Source organism: Balaenoptera physalus, assembly GCF_965194825.1.
Source record: "Balaenoptera physalus genome assembly, chromosome: 11".
NCBI classification, from domain to species: domain Eukaryota; kingdom Metazoa; phylum Chordata; class Mammalia; order Artiodactyla; family Balaenopteridae; genus Balaenoptera; species Balaenoptera physalus.
This window is the reverse complement of record NC_138896.1, coordinates 39,272,690-39,291,168: the sequence shown is the minus strand read 5'-3', so window position 1 is coordinate 39,291,168 and position 18,479 is coordinate 39,272,690. Positions and strand designations below refer to the sequence as shown.

At 39.8% G+C, this 18,479-nt stretch overlaps 1 long non-coding RNA gene and 1 pseudogene across 23 annotated transcripts in view; one reads left to right on the top strand and one right to left on the bottom strand.

Annotated features, from left to right (window-relative positions):
- LOC309637690 overlaps nt 1-18,479 on the top strand; it is a 192,617-nt gene that overhangs the window by 95,020 nt on the left and 79,118 nt on the right. For 2 of the 22 annotated variants that reach the window (XR_014250733.1, XR_014250738.1), the window contains exon 5: nt 1,289-1,362. The exons of the other annotated variants lie outside the window; for them this stretch is intronic. This is a non-coding gene — a long non-coding RNA (uncharacterized lncRNA). The remainder of the gene's footprint in view (nt 1-1,288; nt 1,363-18,479) is intronic. 22 annotated transcript variants of the gene reach the window in all.
- LOC309637820 (sigma intracellular receptor 2 pseudogene) lies at nt 11,285-12,177 on the bottom strand (annotated as a pseudogene). Its single transcript has one exon. The product of its transcript is annotated as a sigma intracellular receptor 2 pseudogene (transcript).

Below are 18,479 nucleotides of genomic sequence, written 5' to 3'. Positions count from 1 at the left end.
CAGCTGTACAACTGAAGTACATCAACTCACTTTCTACTATAAAGCCTGCCACCAGATGCAGCTTAATTGTCCCTTGCTACTCCCTGATAGGGTTTTGATATGAGTCTGCAAGCAGTTGATTTATTATGGTCTCTGTGCATTCAAACCTCTCTGCTAATGATAATCTGTATTTGCAGCCACTCCCCAGCTCTAGCATCACGGCCTCAGCTCCACCTCAGATCATCAAGCATTAGATTATCATAAGGAGCGCACAACCTAGATCCCTTGCATGCGCAGTTCACAGTAGGTTTCACGCTCCTATGAGAATCTAATGCCACTGCTGATCTGACAGCAGGCGGAGCTCAGGTAGTAATGCGAGTGATAGGGAGTGGCTGTAAATACAGATGAAGCTTCGCTCGCTCGCCCACCACTCACCTCCTACTCTGCGGTCTGGCTCCTAACAGGCCACGGACCAGTACCGGTCTGTGGCCTGAGGGTTGGAGACCCCTGTTGTAGAGAAATTGGAACCCTTGTTCACTGTTGGTGGGAATGTAAAATCGTGCAGCCTCCATGGAAAACACTGTGGTGGTTCTTCAAAAATTAGAATCATCCTGTGATCCAGCAACCTCACTTCTGGGTCTATGTCCAAAGGAACTGAAAGAAGGATCTCAAAGAGATATTTGTACCCTTGCGTTCACAGCAGCATTACTCACAATAGCCAAAAGGTGGAAGCAACCCAAGTGTCCATCAGTGGTTGAATGGATAAACAAAATATGGTATATACATACAAAGGAATATTATTCAGCCTTAAAAAGGAAGGAAATTCTGACATATGCTACAACATGGATGAACCTTGAGGACATTTTTCTAAGTGAAATAAACCAATCACAAAGAGACAAATACTGTATGATCCTACTTATATGAGGGAATCCACAGTAGTCAAATTTATAGAAATAGAAAGTAGAATGGTGGTTGCCAGGGGCTGGGGAGGAGGGGAGAATGGGAATTGGGTTAGTGGGTATAGAGTTGCAGTTTTGCACAATGAAAAAGTTCTGGAGATTGGTTGCACAACAATGGAAAAATGCTTAACACTGTTGAACTATACATTTAAAAATGATTAAGATGATAAATTTTATGTTTTTTTTAAACCACAATTAAAATGTGAAAAGTTAAATAAATATTAGCTGTTTTACAAGTGAGGAAACTGAAGTCTCAAGAGGGAAGAGGTGACTTGACCAAAATCACTTCCTTTCAACACGGAGCTGGTCCTGATCCTGTGCTCTTGCCACTCGGCCTCGGGGTTCCTCAGATTTCGAAGCCCTGACGAGGACCTTCCGGGGGAGCATCATTTTGGAGTCGGGATGGTGAAATCGCAGCACAGAGGTGTGTAGCACTGTCCACAGGAAATCTGGTCCCGGCCATCATACAGCCAACTTGGGTCGTCCCACAAAACTTGGTTCTTGAGGCCCAGATTCACAGCCTGAAGGTGGCATTTGGTTTATTTGCTGTCATGTTTGATAACAACTGAAGAGTGCATGCTTCGCTGTAAAGTCTTATTACCACCTGCCCCTGTTAATAACCCACAGCTGGGCTCAGAGGAAGCTTAGAGACCCTTCCAGAAACTGTGCGGAGGAGAGAGGGGAGAGGGATTCAACAGCCCCCTCCAACAGAGCAGCGCTGTCTGCAGGGAGGCCAGGTCGGCAGCAAGGGGGTGGGTCTCCCCTCAATATTGGGAACTGACGCCCCCCTAAGAGGGGTAGTTCTTTTTTCCCCCCTTTTATGTTCTTTTTAAAAAATTTTTATTTTATATTGGAATGTAGTTGATTAACAGTGTTGTGTTAGTTTCAGGTGTACAGCAAAGTGATTCAGTTATACATGTACATGTGTCTATTCTTTTCCAAATTCTTTTCCCATTTAGGGTTTTTAAAAATTATTTATTTATTTGTTTATTTATTTATTTATGGCTGTGTTGGGTCTTCGTTTCTGTGCGAGGGCTTTCTCTAGTTGCGGCAAGCGGGGGCCACTCTTCATCGCGGTGCGCGGGCCTCTCACTATCGCGGCCTCTCTTGTTGCGGAGCACAGGCTTCAGATGCGCAGGCTCAGTAATTGTGGCTCACGGGCCCAGTTGCTCCGCGGCATGTGGGATCTTCCCAGACCAGGGCTCGAACCCGTGTCCCCTGCATTGGCAGGCAGATTCTCAACCACTGCACCACCAGGGAAGCCCCCCATTTAGGTTTATACAGAATATTGAGCAGAGTTCCTTGTGCTATATAGTAGGTCCTTATTAGTTATATATTTTAAATATAGCAGTGTGTACATCTCAGTCCCAAACTCCCAATCTATCCCTCTCCCCCACCCTTCCCCCTGGTAACCATAAGTTCATTCTCTAAGTCTGTGACTCTGTTTCTGCTTTGTAAATAAGTTCATTTATATCACTTTTTTAGATTCTGCATTTAAGTGATATCATATGATATTTGTCTTTCTCTGTCTGACTTACTTCACTTAGTATGATAATCTCCAGGTCCACCCATGTTGCTGCAAATGGCATTATTTCATTCTTTTTAATGGCTGAGTAGTATTCCATTGTATATGTGTACCACATTATCTTTATCCATTCCTCTGTAAATGAACATTTAGGTTGCTTCCATGTCTTGACTATTGTAAACAACGTTGCAGTGAACATTGGGGTGCATGTATCCTTTTGAACCATGTTTTTCTCTGGATATATGCTCCGGCGTGGGATTGCTGGATCATATGGTAGCTCTATTTTTAGTTTCTTAAGGAACCTCCATACTGTTCTCCATAGTGGCTGTACCAATTTACATTCATAAGGACACGGGCTAATTCTAATTAAGCATCAAACTTGTTTCTTTGAAACTCTATACTTTCTAGTAGATATGCAGTAAACAAGGTTAGGCATGGTGTATCCATCCAGTCGCTTTGTTAACTAAAGGAAACTTCTGGGGATTTTGTAGCCGCAGCCTAGTGGGTGAATCACTGAAAAACAGCCCCCCGACTCCCCAGACTTCTGCCTGGAGCTCCTTTAAAGAGGGAGGTACTGCTCCAAGGAGGAATTAAGATTCTGCCACCAGGAGAAACTTACCCAGACTGGGCCCGGGGCAGGGTCTACATCGGGGCAGGTACCTACGTCAGATGCTGTTGCAGAAGGGCCATTTGTGTGTAGTGGGTCTGGACGTTGGCTGTGGGGTGGGCCCTGGCTGGGACACTGTACGAGCAGGACACTGAGGAGGCAGAATTAAGTTTCCTGCTCTGTTCTCCAGGTTTTGTAGGTCTGAATAGCAGACGACAGATGCTCTGCAGTGGTCCAACCATCTCCGTGCCTCCTTTCCTACTTGTCTATGAGCTGCTCAAGCACAAGGGCCCTGTCCTTCTCTCAGGATCCCCTGCATATAGAACAGTGGTACCCAAATGGGCCATAAATGTTTGGGGGCTTGCTGGTTGCTGACTAGGAGGGTGGTCCTAGAAGTACTTCTAAGGAAAACACTCCACTTCACATTTTGTTTTTTTAATGTTTTTTTTTTTTGGCTGTGTTGAGTCATTGTTGCTGCGTGCGGGCTTTCTCTAGTTGCGGCGAGCAGGGTCTACTCTTCGTTGTGGTGCATGGGCTTCTCATTGTAGTGGCTTCTCTTGTTTTGGAGCATGGGCTCTAGGCGTGCGGGCTTCAGTAGTAGCAGCACATGGGCTTAGTAGCTGCGGCATGCAGGCCCTAGAGTGCGCGGGCTTCAATAGTTGTGGCACGTAGGTTCAGTAGTTGCGGCATGTGGGCTCTAGGGTATGCGGGCTTCAGTAGTTGTGGCGCACGGGCTTAGTTGCTCCACGGCACGCGGGATCTTCGCGGACTAGGGATCGAATCCGTGTCCCCTGCGTTGGCAGGAGGATTCATTTTTCAAAATTTTTATTTATTTATTTATTTTTGGCTGTGTTGGATCTTCGTTTCTGTGCGAGGGCTTTCTCCAGTTGTGGCGAGCGGGGGCCACTCTTCATCGCAGTGTGCAGGCCTCTCACTGTCGTGGCCTCTCCCGTTGTGGAGCACAGGCTCCAGACGTGCAGGCTCAGTAGTTGTGGCTCACAGGCCTAGCCGGCTCCGCGGCATGTGGGATCTTCCCAGACCAGGGCTCGAACCCGTGTGCCCTGCATTGGCAGGCAGATTCTTAACCACTGCGCCACCAGGGAAGCCCGGCAGGAGGATTCTTAACCACTGTGCAACCAGGGAAGTCCCACATTTCTTTTATTGTGTTAGAATACTCGTAAAATTTACCATCTTACCCATTTTCTTTTTCCAACAGTACATAGCTCCTTTCTTTATTTACACTTCACTATAAATACATGAGACATGATTTGAGCTATGTTGTTAAAGGCTATAGTGTGGAGTGCAGGCCAAAGGGGGTTGGGTGGAAGGATTAAGGAGATACTTTCAGTCGTTTGGGTGAGAGCTGATGGTGGCTTGGGCAGGATGGTAGCAGAGGAGGTTGAGAAAGGAGATCAGATTCTGGATACATTTTGAAGGTAGAGGCAGTAGATTTGTCTGCAGACTGGATGTAGTGTGAAAGAAAGTAGTCAAGGATGATGCCATGTTCTAGAATACCAGCTGTATAGCAGACCTCAGAGAATAACTAGTCCAGATCACAGCAGGAGGATGGAGACGTGAAGGGCATCGGTTTCCAAATGGGTTGAACGTTTGGAATATCTCAGAGTTCGATATTTGAAAATTGTATTAGTAGGTACGTAACAGATATAGTGGAGTGTGTAAAAAATTAAGAATAGATACATTGGAAACAAACCAATAAACAAACCAGGCAATTATTGATCTCAGAAAAAACAGTAAGTATGTAAGAAAGGTATAAACTTAGCTTTGCAGGAAACAATATTTTTATGGTATTAATAATGTAAACACAGGCTGCTTGATTTAGCAAAAAACTGAGATATAACTCTACTGGAAGGATGAGGGCAGGAGAAAAGGTACAAAGAACTAAATAAATCCTTATTTACCATAACAGCTAGTCAACAGATGAAGTAGCAAATTGTCAGATCAAGAAATAGGATTATGAACACATTAATCAGGCATGGAGGCAAACAGAGAGAAAATTACTAAAAATAATCGAAAATGGTAGCCTATAGGCATCTTACCCATTTTAACATGTAAAGTTTAATGGTCTTAAATACATTCACATTGTTGTGCAGCCATCACTACCATCCATCCCCATAAATCTTTTCATCTTGTGAATCTGAAACTTTATGCCCATTAAGCAACATCTGCCCATTCTCTGCTCGTCCCAACCCCTGGTAACCACCATACAATTTGTGTCTTTATGGTTTTGACTACTCTAGATATGTCACATAAGTGGAATCAAACATTATTTGTCTTTTTGTGACTGGCTTAGTTCATTTAACATAAATGTCCTCAAGGTTCAACCATGTAGTCATATGTGTCAGGATTTCTTTCCTTTTTAAGGCTCAATAATATTCTATTATATGGGGAATTCTCTGGTGGTCCAGTGGTTAGGACTCTGCACTTGCACTGCCGGGGACCCGGGTTCAATCCCTGGTTGGGGAACTAAGATCCCGCCAGCCGCGCAGCACAGCCGAAAAAAAAAAAAAATTCCTTTATATGCATATACTGCGTTTTGCCTATCCCTTCATTTAGTGATGGACACTTGGGTTACTTCCATGTTTTAGCTATTGTGAGTAACGCTGCTGTGAACATGGGTGTAAAAATATCTCTTAAAAACCTGCTTTTAGTTCTTTTGGGTATATACGCAGTAGTGGGATTGCTAGATCATATGGTAATCCTACTTTTAATTGTTTGAGGAACTGCCACACTGTTTTCCACAGTGGCTGTAGCTTTTGCATTCCCACCGATAGTGCACAAGGTTTCCAATTTCTCCATGTACTTTCTGACACTTGTTTTCTGTTTATTTGATAGTAGCCATCACAGTGGATGTAAGGTGATATCTCATTGTAGTTTTGATTTATATTTAATTCTGATTAGTGATGTTGAGCATCTTTTCATGTGTTTCTTGGCCATTTGTGTATCATCTATGTAAAAATGTTTATTCAAGTCCTTTGTCCTTTTTTGAATCAATTATTTTCTTGTTGAGTTTAGGAGTTCTCCATATATTCTGGATATTAATTCCTTATCAGATATATGTTACAAATACTTTCTCCCATTCTGTGGGCTGCCTTTTTACTCTGTGGATAGTGTCTTTTTCTCAATTTTTCTTGAAATTTTATTTCAAGAAATAAATAAAATTATTTATTTCTTTTATTGAAGTAAATACTTTTTATTGAAAATATAATTGACAGTTTTATTGAAATGTAATTGACATACAGTTTTATTGAAATATAATCGACATACAGCACTATGTAAGTTTAAAGTGTACAGCACTGACTCTCACATCTTGTGAAATGATTACCATAATAAGTTTAATGTCCATCATCCATACAGATTTAAAGAAAAGGAAAAAATGGTTTTTCCTTGTGATGATCTACTCTTTTAAAAATTTCCACACATACTATAAAGCAGTGTTAACTGTAGTTATCAAGTTGTACATTACATCCCCAGTACTGATTTATCTTATAACTGGGAGTTTGTACCTTTTGACCGCTTTCATCCAATTCCCCCACACCCAACCTCTGGTAACCACAAATCTGATCTTTTTCTCTATGAGTTTTTATTTTTTAAAAGATTCCACATATAAGTGAGATTATACAGTATTTGTCTTTCTCTGACTGACTTATTTCACTTAGCATAATGCCCTCAAGGTCCATCCATGTTGTTGCAAATCTCAAGATTTCCTTCCTTTTTATGGCTGAATAATATTCCACTGTGTATATACCACTACTTCTTTATCCATTCATCTGTTGATGGACACTTAGGTTGTATACATGTCTTGGCTATTGTAAATAATGCCGCAGTGGACATGGGGGTGCAAATATCTCTGTGACATAGTATTTCATTTCCTTTGTATATATTCCCAGAAATAGTATAGCTGAATCATATAGTATTTCTATTTTTAATTTTTTGGGCAACCTCCATATTTTTTTCCATAATGGCTGTACCAATTTACCATGCCACCGGCAGTACACAAGGGTTCCCTTTTCTCCACATCCTTGACAGCATTTGTTATCTTTGTCTTTTTGATGATAGCCATTCTACCAGGTATAAAGTGATATCTTGTTGTTTTGATTTGCATTTCCCTGATGATTAGTGATGTTGAGTACCTTTTCCTATACCTGTTGGCCATTTTTATATCTTCTTTGGAAAAATGTTAATTCATGTCCTTTGCCCATTTTTTAATTGGATTATAATGACCCTTGAACAACACGGGTTTGAACTATAAATGTCCACTTATGCGTGGGTTTTTGTCAATGGTAAATACAGTGCTGCATAATCTGTGGTTGGTTGAATCCTCAGATGTGGAACTGAGGAGAAGGAGGGCTGACTATAAAGTTAAACTTGGATTTTTGACTGCTCGGAGAGTTGATGCCCCTAATGCCCATGTTGCTCAAGGGTCAACTGTATTTGTTTTATTTTGGTTTTGCTATTGAGTTGTGTGAGTTATTTGTATATTTCAGATTTAGTCCCTTATCAGATATATGAATTGCAGATATTTTTTTCCGATTCTGTAGTGTCATTTTATTTTGTTGATCATTTCTTTTGTTGTGCAGAAACTTTTCAGTTTGTAGTTTCACTTGTTTGTTTTGATGTATTTCACTTGCTTTAGGTGTCACATCCAAACAATCATTGCCAAGACCCATGTCAAGGAGCTTTTTTCCTATTTTCTTCTAAGAGTTTTATGGTTTTCAGTCTTACAATTTGTCTTCTTTTTAAGTTTTAAATTCCTTTTCTTTTTTTTAATTGAAGTATAGTTGATTTACAATATGCTGTTAATTTCTGCTGTACAGCAAAGTGATTCAGTTACACATATATATATATTCTTTTTATTTTTATTTTTTTAAATTAATTTTTAAAATATTAATTTATTTAATTAATTAATTTTTTTGGCTGCGTCAGGTCTTAGTTGCGGCATGCGGGATCTTTGTTGAGGTATGTGGGATCTTTTTCATTGTAGTGCATGGGCTCTTCATTGCACTGCTCGGGCTTCTTTCTAGTTGTAGCGTGCGGGTTTTCTCTCTAGTTGTGACGCGTGAGCTTAGTTGCCCCACAGCATGTGGGATCTTAGTTTCCCAACCAGGGATCGAACACGCGTCCCCTGCATTGGAAGGTGAATTCTTTACCACTGGACCGCAGGGGAAGTCCCTACCTTCTTTTTAATATTCTTTTCCATTATGATTTATCATGGGATATTAAATATAGTCCCCTGTGCTATACAGTAGGACCTTGTTGTTTATCCATTCTATATATAATAGTTTGCATCTGCTAACCCCAAACTCCCACTCCATCCCTCCCTTACCCCCTTTCCCCTTGGCAAGTACAGGTCTGTTCTCTATGTCTGTGAGTCTGTTTCTGTTTCCTAGATAGGTTCATTTGTGTCATATTTTAGATTCCGCATATAAGTGATATTATATGGTATTTGTCTTTCTCCTTCTGACTTACTTCACTTAGTATGATAATATCTAGTTGCATCCATGTTGCTGCAAATGGCATTATTTCATTCTTTTTTTATGGCTGAGTAGTATTCCATTGTTCATAGGTACCTCATCTTCTTTATCCATCCCTCTGTCAGTGGACATTTAGGTTATTTCCATGTCTTGGCTATCGTGAATAGTGCTGCTGTGAACATAGGGGTGTATGTATCTTTTTGAATTATAGTTTTGTCCAGATATATGCCCAGGAGTGGGATTGCTGGATCATATGGCAACTCTATTTTTAGTTTTTTTTGAGGAACCTCCATACTGTTCTCCATAATGGCTGCACCAACTTACATTCCCACCAACAGTGTAGGAGAGTTCCCTTTTCTCCACACCCTTTCCAGCATTTGTCATTTGGTCTTAAAATTTTAAGTCTTTAATCCATTTTGAGTTAATTTTTGTGAGTGGTATGAGATAGGGGTCTAGTTTTATTCTTTTATGCGTGAATGTTCAATTTTCCCACCATCGTTGTATTGAAGAGACTATCTTCTCCGCTGAGTATTCTTGGCTCCCTTAATAAATACTAGTTGACTGTATATGAATGGGTTTATTTTCTAACAAATAGGCTCTCAATTCTATTCCATTGGTATATGTGTCTGTTTTTATGCCAGCACCAAACTGTTTTGATGACTATAGCTTTATAATATAGCTTGAAATCAGGAATAATGCCTCCTGCTTTGTTCTTCTTGGTCAGGATTGTTTTGGCTCTTTGGGGTCTTTTGTGGTTCCATATAAAATTTAGAATTATTATTTCTACTTCTGTTAAAAAATGCCATTGGAATCTTGATAGAGATTGCACTGAATAGTTGGCTTGGGTAGTATGGATGTTTTAACAGTATTAATTCTTCCAATCCAGGGGCATGGCCTGCCTTTCCATTTATTTGTGTCTTCTTTAGTTTCTTTTATCAACGTCTTATAGTTTTCAGCATAGAGATTTTTCATTTCCTTGCGTAAATTTATTCCCGAGTATTTATTGTTTTTGATGCTATTGTAAATGGGATTATTTTCTTGATTTCTTTTTCAGATAATTCATTGTTAGTGTACTGAAACACCACTGATTTTTATTTATTTATTTTTGGGTCTTTGTTGCTGTGAGTGTGCTTTCTCTAGTTGCAGCGAGCAGGGGCTACTCCTTGCTGTGGTGTGCAGGCTTCTCACTGTGGTGGCTTCTCTTATTGTGGAACATGGACTCTAGGAGTGCGGGCTTCAGTAGTTGTGGCACGTGGGCTCAGTAGTTGTGGCTCGCAGGCTCTAGAGCGCAGTCTTAGTAGTTGTAGCGCATGGGCTTAGTTGCTTTGAGGCATGTGGGATCTTCCCGGACCAGCTCGAACCCCTGTCCCCTGCACTGGCAGGTGGATTCTTAACCCCTGCACCACCAGGGTAGTCCCCACCACTGATTTCTTAATGTTAATCTTGTGTCCTACAACTTTACTGACATTATTTCTTAGTTCTAACAGTTTTCTGGTGGAGTCTTCAGGGTTTTCTGTATATAAAATCATGTCATCTACAAATAGAGACAATTTTATTTCTCCCTTTTCTTTTTTAAATAAATTGGGCATATTTTTTAAAGCTTTAAAAATTTTTTTATTTTATTTTATTTATTTTTGGCTGTGTTGGGTCTTCGCTGCTGTGCGTGGGCTTTCTCTAGTTGTGGTGCGTTGGGGCTACTCTTCATTGTGATGCACAGGCTTCTCATTGCGGTGGCTTCTCTTGTTGTGGAGCACGGGCTCTAGGCATGCGGGCTTTAGTAGTTGCAGCTTGCAGGCTCTAGAGCGCAGGCTCAGTAGTTGTGGCACACAGGCTTAGTTGCTCTGCGGCATGTGGGATCTTCCTGGAGCAGGGCTCGAATCCATGTCCCCTGCATTGGCAGGCAGATCCTTAACCACTGCACCACCAGGGAAGACCCCCCCCCTTTTTTTTTTGGTCAGCACCTACCTTTATTTTGACCAGACACACGAGTCAAACGATACTCCCAACAATCAGACCATTAGGGCTTGTAAGCAAAACAGGCAAAAATGGGGAACTAACCAGGACCAGCGTCTACCATTTTCCATGTGTTCACAAGTCTTTTTTTTTTTTTTTTGAGTTGACCTTGAGTATGAATTTAGAGAATGCTAGCATAATATCAAATAGTAACGTGAAGAGACCCTATATGCACACACTGGACCTGTCATGCCCAGCTCCCCTCACCTGCTACCTTTGACTGAACAAGACAGGAAGGAATTATTAAACTATTAGGTAGGATGAAGTTATCCAGTAGGAGGCACACCTCCAGCTCAGGTATGAGATACCAGATCTCAGAGTAAAGGAACTTATGTTAGGTGGTCTGTAAAAAGTAATAGAAGACTAAGGCTTGGAAAGAGGATAAACAAGGAGGCTTTAAAAAATCTCTTCTCCTGGACGACCTGTTTAAGACAGAAACAATACACCTTCCAATTTGACCCATTTCTGACTGAAAGTCATGCCAAGGTTGAACCTTAAGGAAAACTAAGTTTAAACCTCTTACAGAATAGTTCACCCCCACCTAGGGGTGGGGACAAGAAAACAATTTTTAATGAATATTACAGAGGCATAACTTCAAACTTAAAAATGACCTGAGACATCCCAGTGATATGCTGTAGAGAATCATGAGTCAAAGGGTTAGTCACATGTATACTGTGGGTCACATGACTCATGAACATGCCGAGTAGGCCGTGTTGCTTGGAAGTTTATCTAGTTTCTGGTCTGGTCCTGCCTTTAGTAATCCTGCAATGGCACTTGGGCACACAGTGAGGCCTTTGGCACCATTTCCCTATAACCTAGCCCACACCCCTCTGCTCATCCTCAGGTGATTGGTCTGTTTGTGCCAGTACCCTTGGAAGGTGAGGGTTTGATGGGCCTCCTGCCAGTGTCTTGGTCGTGTGTGTTGCTGCTGGTGTGTTTCAAATACTACTGAAAATATGGGTTCTGAGCATTTTCCTGGTACTGGGTCCAACAGGAAACTGCCCCGGGGTCACCTCTCCACTGGACCCGGGGTTATTCTTCCTCATTTTTTCTTTCTTTTCTCCTCAGACTTGTAGGAGGGGTTCCACAACTTGAAAAGCAGAAGTATGAGAGGGATGAGAAAGTAGGGGGTGTAGACAGATATAAGGAATAGTCGTTCGTGGAAAGTCTTAGGTCCTTGTCCTCTGAAACAACTGGCTTTGGAGAAATCCTCGAGTAGAAATGTGAAGAGGATTAGAATCAGAGTTGTCATGGTGTGAACCGAGTAGATGATTGCAGGGGTGTGGATCCACCTGCAGCCTTCTTTGAAGAAGGCATATGTTGCAATGGGAAAGAAGGGGAGCTGAAACACAAGCTTCCAAAACAGGAAGGACTTAAACCACACCAGGGGGTTCTGTAGCAGGGGGTGTTTGAACTCCTGAGAAACCACTGCCGCAGGTTTCTCAGCTCCACGGGGATCTCAGAGATCACACGGCACCACCGCCTGCAGGTCCACGAGCAGGGTGAAGGGGATGTAGGAGAGGAAGTAGAGACCCAGCAGCCACTCCAAGCCACACCAGGCACCCAGAGGCCCCATCATCCATCAGTTGGGCAGAGCGGGAGCCGAGACTCTTTTTTTTAATAGTTTCCAACCCCTCCCTCCCTCCCTCCCTCCCTCCCTCCCTTCCTTCCTTCCTTCCTATTCATTCATTCTGCTGTGCTGGGCCTTAGTTGCAGCATGCGGGATCTTCATTGCTGCACACAGGATCTTTAGTTGCACATGCAGGATCTTTTAGTTACGGCATGTGGGATCTTTTAGTTATGGCATGCAAACTGTTAGTTGCAGCATGTGGGATCTAGTTCCCTGACCGGGGATCAAACCCAGGCCCCCGGCATTGGGAGTGTGGAGTCTTAGCCACTGGACCACCAGGGAAGTCCCCCTTTTTGATTCTGATGCCTTTTACTTATTTTTCTTGCCTAATTGCTCTGGATGGGACTTTCAATACTGTGTTGAGTAGGAGTGCTGAGGGTGGGCACCATTGTCTTGTCTGACAATGAGTTTGGGAATGTTCCCACCTCTTCAATTTTTTAGAAGAGTTTGAGAAAAATTGATGTTAATTTTTCTTTAAATGTTTGGTAGAATTCACCAGTGAAGCCATCTGGTCCTGGGCCTTTCTTCATTGGGAGATTTTTGCTTACTGATTCAGTCTGCTTGCTAGTAATTGATCTGCTCCAATTTCTTCCTGATTCAGTCTTGGTAGCTTGTATGTTTCTAGAAATTTATCCATTTATTCTAGGTTGTCCAACCTGCTGGCATATAATTGTTCATTGTGGTCTCTTATTTCTATAGAATTGGTAGTAATATCCCCACTTTAATTTCTGATTTTACTAACTTGAGTCTTCTCTCTTTTTTAGTCTATCTAGCTAAAGTTTTGCAAATTTCTTGATATTTTCAAAGAACTAGCTTATCATTCCATTGATTTTCTGTATTATTTTTCTATTTTCCATTTCATCTATATCTACTCTTATCTTTATTATTTCCTTTCTTCTGCTAGTTTTGGGTTTAGTTTGTTTTTTTTCTAGTTACTTAAATTATAAAGTTAGGTTGTTGATTTGAGATCTTTCTTGGTTTTTAGTGTAAGTGTTTATAGCTAAAAAATTTCCCCTTAGGGAATTTCCTTGTGGTCCAGTGGTTAGGACTCAGTGCTTTCACTGCTGAGGGCCTGGTTCAATCCCTGGTCGGGGAACTAAGATCCCACAAGCTGTGTGGCATGACCAAAAAAAAAAAAAAATTCCCCTTAGTACCACTTTTGCTGCGTCTCATAAGTTTTGGTATGCTGTGTTTTATTTTCATTTATCTTTAGGTATTTCTAATATCCCTTGTGATTTATTTTTTGACTCCTGTTTTTTAAAGTGTATTAATTTCCACAATTTTGTGGACTTTCCAGTTTTCTTTGTACTTCATTTCTAACTTCATCTTATTGTGGTCAGAGAAGATACTTGGTAAGAACTTTATCTTTTTAAAATCTATTGAGACTTAATTTGTGGCCTAACATATGTTCTATCTTGGAAAACGCCCCAGGTGTACTTGAGAAGAATGTATATCATGTTATTATTGGGTGGTTTTCTGGATATGTCTGTTAGGTCTAGTCCTCTATTTCCTTAATTATCTTCTGTCTGGTTGTTCTATCCATTCTTGCAAGTGGGGTATTGATGTCCCCAACTGTTATTGTAGAAATGTCTCTTTCTCCCTTCAATTCTGTCCATTTTTGCTTCCTATATTTTAATGGTTGGTCATTAGGTGCTTAAACATTGTAATTGTTAAAGTTTCTTGATGTATTGAAACTTTTATTAATATATAATGTCTTTCTTTGTTTTGTAACCTTTTTTGATTTAAAGTCTATTGTGTCTGATGTTAGTATATCCATTCCTGCCCTATTTTTGTTACAATTTGCATGGAATATTTTTTTTATTCTTTCACTTTCAGCATGTTTGTGTTTTTGGATCTCAAGTGAGTTTCTTGTAGGCAGCATATACTTGGATCGTGTGTATTCATCCATTCTGCCCATCTCTGTCTTTTGAATGGAGAGTTGAATCCACTTACATTTAAAGTAATTACCGATAGGGAGAGACTTCTGTTATTGTGATATTTGTTTTTTTGTTTCCTACATGTCGTATAGCTTTTTTGTCCTTCATTTGCTGTGTTCCTGTCTTATTTAGTGTTTAGTTGATTTTTTTTTTTAGTGAAATGTTTAAATTTCTTCTTTGTATATTCTATAGCTATTTTTTTCCAGTTACCATAGAGATTACATTGAACATAAAGTTATAGTATTCTAATTTGAATTTATAGCAGGTTCATAACATACAAAAACTGGTCCTTTACAGCTCTATCCCCAACCATTTCACTTGTTGATGTCATAAAATTGCATCTTCATACATTGTGTACCCAATGCATAAGTAATCATTCTTTTAAATGTATGTTTCCTAAATTATGTAGAAAACCAAGATTTGGAGTTACAAACCAAAGTTACAGTAACATACTTTTACATTAATAATTATTTTCTTTAGATGTATTAGTCTCCTAAATCACGTAGAAAACAAAAAGTACAGTTACAAATCATTTCTATAATAATACTAGCTTTTATTATTACCCATGTATTTACCGTTATTGAAATATTCATTTCTCCATATGGCTTTGAGGTACTGTTTAGGGTCCTTTCATTTCACCTTGGAGGTCTCCCTTGAGCAGCTCTCAGTGGTCACAAATTTCCTCAGCTTTTGTATATCTAGGAATATCTTAATTTCTCCCTCTCTTTTGAAAGACAGTTTTGCTGGATAGAGGACTTTTGGTTGACTTTTTAATTTGAGCACTTTGAATATACTGGCCTACTGACTTCTTGCCTCCAGTTGTTTTTTTTTTTTTTCCTATGAGTTTATTTGTTTTTTGAAGTATACTTGACCTACAACACTACAACACAGTGATTTGATATTTCTGTGAATTACAAAATGATAAGTCTAGTTACCATCTATCACCATACAAAGACACTGCATTATTATTGACTATATTCCCCACTCTGTACATTTCATCCCTATGACTCATTTATTTTGAAACTGGAAGTTTGTACCTCTTAATTTCTCTTGCCTATTTCACTCATCCCCCACCCTCTCCCCTCTGGCAAGCACCTTTTTGTTTCTGTATCTATGATTCTGTTTCTGTTGTATTATATTTGTTCATCTGTTTTGTTTTCTAGATTCCACATGTAAATGAAACTGTGCAATATTTGCCTTTCTCTGTCTGACTTATTTCACTTGGCATAATATCTCTAGGCCCATCCATATTGTTGTAGATGGCAAGATTTCATTCTTTTTTATGGCTGATAAAATATTCCATACACACACACAGACCCCACATCTTCTTTATCCAGTCATCCATTGATGGACACTTAGGTTGCTCCATATCTTGGCAGTTGTAAATAATGCTGCAATGAACATAGGGGTGCACATGTATCTTTTTGAATTATTGTTTTTATTTTCTTTGGAAAAATACCCAGAAGTGTAATTGCTGGATTGTATGTTTTATTTTTAATTTTTTGAGGAACCTCCATACTGTTTTCCATAGTGGCTGCACTAATTTACATTCCCTCCAACAGTGCACAAGGATTCCCTTATCTCCACATCCTCCAGTTTGATTCTGATTATTTTGCATGTAGCTGTCCAGCTTCCCAACACCATTTATTGAAGAAGCTCTCTTTTACCCATTGTATATTCTTGATTCCTTTGTCATAGATTAATTGCCCTTGTAAGTGTGGTTCATCTGGGCTCTCTATTCTGTTCCATTGATCTATGTTTTTTGTGCCATTACCATACTGTTTTGATTACTGTAGTAGCTCTTTGTAGTATAGTTTAAAATCAGGGAGCATAATACCTCCAGCTCTGTTATTCTTTCTCAAGATTGTTTTGGCCACTCAGGATCTTTTGTGTTTCCATACAGATTTTAGAATTATTTATTATACTTCTATGAAAATGCCATTGATATTTTGATAGGGATTGCATTGAATTTGTAGATTGCCTTAAGGAGTATCGTCACTTTAACAATATTAATCCTTCCAATCCATGAGCACAATATATCTTTTCATTTAAAACAATTTTTTTTAACTTTTTATTTTATATTGGAGTATAGTTAATTAACAGTATTGTGGTAGTTTCAGGTGTACAGCAAAGTGTTTCAGTTATACATGTATCTAGTCTTTTTCAAATTCTTTTCCCATTTAGCTTGTTACATAATATTGAGCAGAGTTCCCTGTGCAATACAGTAGGTACTTGTTGGTTATCTATTTTAAATAAAGCAGTGTGTACTTGTCAATCCCAAACTCCCTAACTATCCCTTCCCCCAACTCTTCCCCCCAGTAACCATAAGTTCCTTCTCTAAGTTTGTGAGTCTGTTTCTGTTTTGTATCATTTCTTTTTAGATTCAGTATATAAGTAATATCATGTGGTATTTGTCTTTCTCTGTCTGACTTACTTCACTCAGTATGACAGTCTCTAGGTCCATCCATGTTGCTGCAAATGGCATTATTTCATTCTTTTAATGGCTGAGTAACATTCCATTGTATGTATGTACCACATCTTCTTTATCCGCTCCTCTGTCAATGGACATTTAGGTTGCTTCCATGTCTTGGCTACTGTAAACAGTGCTGCAGTGAACATTGGGGTGCATGTATCCTTTTGTACCATGTTTTTCTCCAGATATATGCCTAGGAGTGGGATTGCAGGATCATATGGTAGCTCTGTTTTTAGTTTTTTAAGGAACCTCCATACTGTTCTCCATAGTGGCTGTACCAATTTACATTCCCACCAACAGTGTAGGAGGGCTCCCTTCTCTCCACACCCTCTCCAGCATTTATGGTTTATGTATTTTTTGATAATAGCCATTTAAAAAAATTTATTTACTTATGTATTTATTTATTTATTTTTGTCTGCGTTGGGTCTTCGTTGCTGCACGCAGGCTTTTCTCTAGTTGCGGCGAGTGGGGGCTACTCTTCATTGAGGTGCGCAGGCTTCTCATTGCGGTGGCTTCTCTTGTTGCAGAGCACGGGCTCTAGGTGCGCGGGCTTCAGTAGTTGCAGCACGCAGGCTCAGTAGTTGTGGCTCATGGGCTCTAGAGTGCAGGCTCAGCAGCTGTGGTGCGTGGGCCTAGTTGCTCCATGGCATGTGGGATCTTCCCAGACCAGGGCTCATACCTGTGTCCCCTGCATTGGCAGGCGGATTCTTAACCACTGTGCCACCAGGGAAGTCCTGATGATAGCCATTTTGACTGGTGTGAGGTGATATCTCATTGTAGTTTTGATTTGCATTTCTCTAATAATTAACGATGTTGAACATCTTTTCATGTGTCTCTTGGCCATCTGTATGTCTTCTTTGAAGAAATGTCTATATAGGTCTTCTGCCCATGTTTTGATTGGGTTGTTTGTTTTGATGATATTAAGCCGCATTAGCTGTTTGTAAATTTTGGAGACTAATCCCTTGTTGGTCACATCATTTGCAAATATTTTCTCCCATTCTCTTGGTTGTCTTTTCATTTTGTTTATGGTTTCCTTTGCTGTGCAAAAGCTTTTAAGTTTAACTAGGTCCTATTTGTTTATTTTTGTTTTTATTTCCATTACTCTGGGAGATGGATTGAAAAAGATATTTCTGCAGTTTATGTCAGAGAGTGTTCTGCCTATGTTTTTCTCTAAGAGTTTTATAGTATCCAGTCTCACATTTAGGTTTTTAATCCACTTTGAGCTTATTTTTGCGTATGGTGTTAAAGAATGTTCTAATTTCATTTTTTTTTTACATGTAGCTGTCCAGTTTTCCCAGCACCATTTATTGAAGAGACTGTCTTTCCACCGTTGTATAGTCTTGCCTCCTTTGTTGTAGATTAATTGATCATAGGTGCATGGGTTTATTTCTGGGCTTTCTATCCTGTTCTGTTGATCTATATTTCTGTTTTTGTGTCAGTATCATACTGTTTTGATGACTATAGCTCTGTAGTATAGTCTGAAGCTAGGGAGCCTGATTCCTCCAGCTTTGTTTTTCGTTCTCAAGATTGCTTTGGCTATTCAGGGTCTTTTGTGTCTCCATACAAATTTTAAGATGCTTTTGTTCTAATTCTGTGAAAAATGCCATTGGTAACTTGATAGGGATTGCATTGAATCTGTAGATTGCCATGGGGTAGTATAGTCATTTTCACAATATTGATTCTTCCAATCCAAGAACATGGTATATCTTTCCATCTGTTTGTGTTGTCTTCAATTTCTTTCATCAGCGTCTTATACTTTTCAGAGTATAGGTCTTTTGTCTCCTTATGTAGGTTTATTCCTCGGTATTTTATTATTTTTAATGCGATGGTAAATGGGATTGTTTTTTGAATTTCTCTTTCTGAT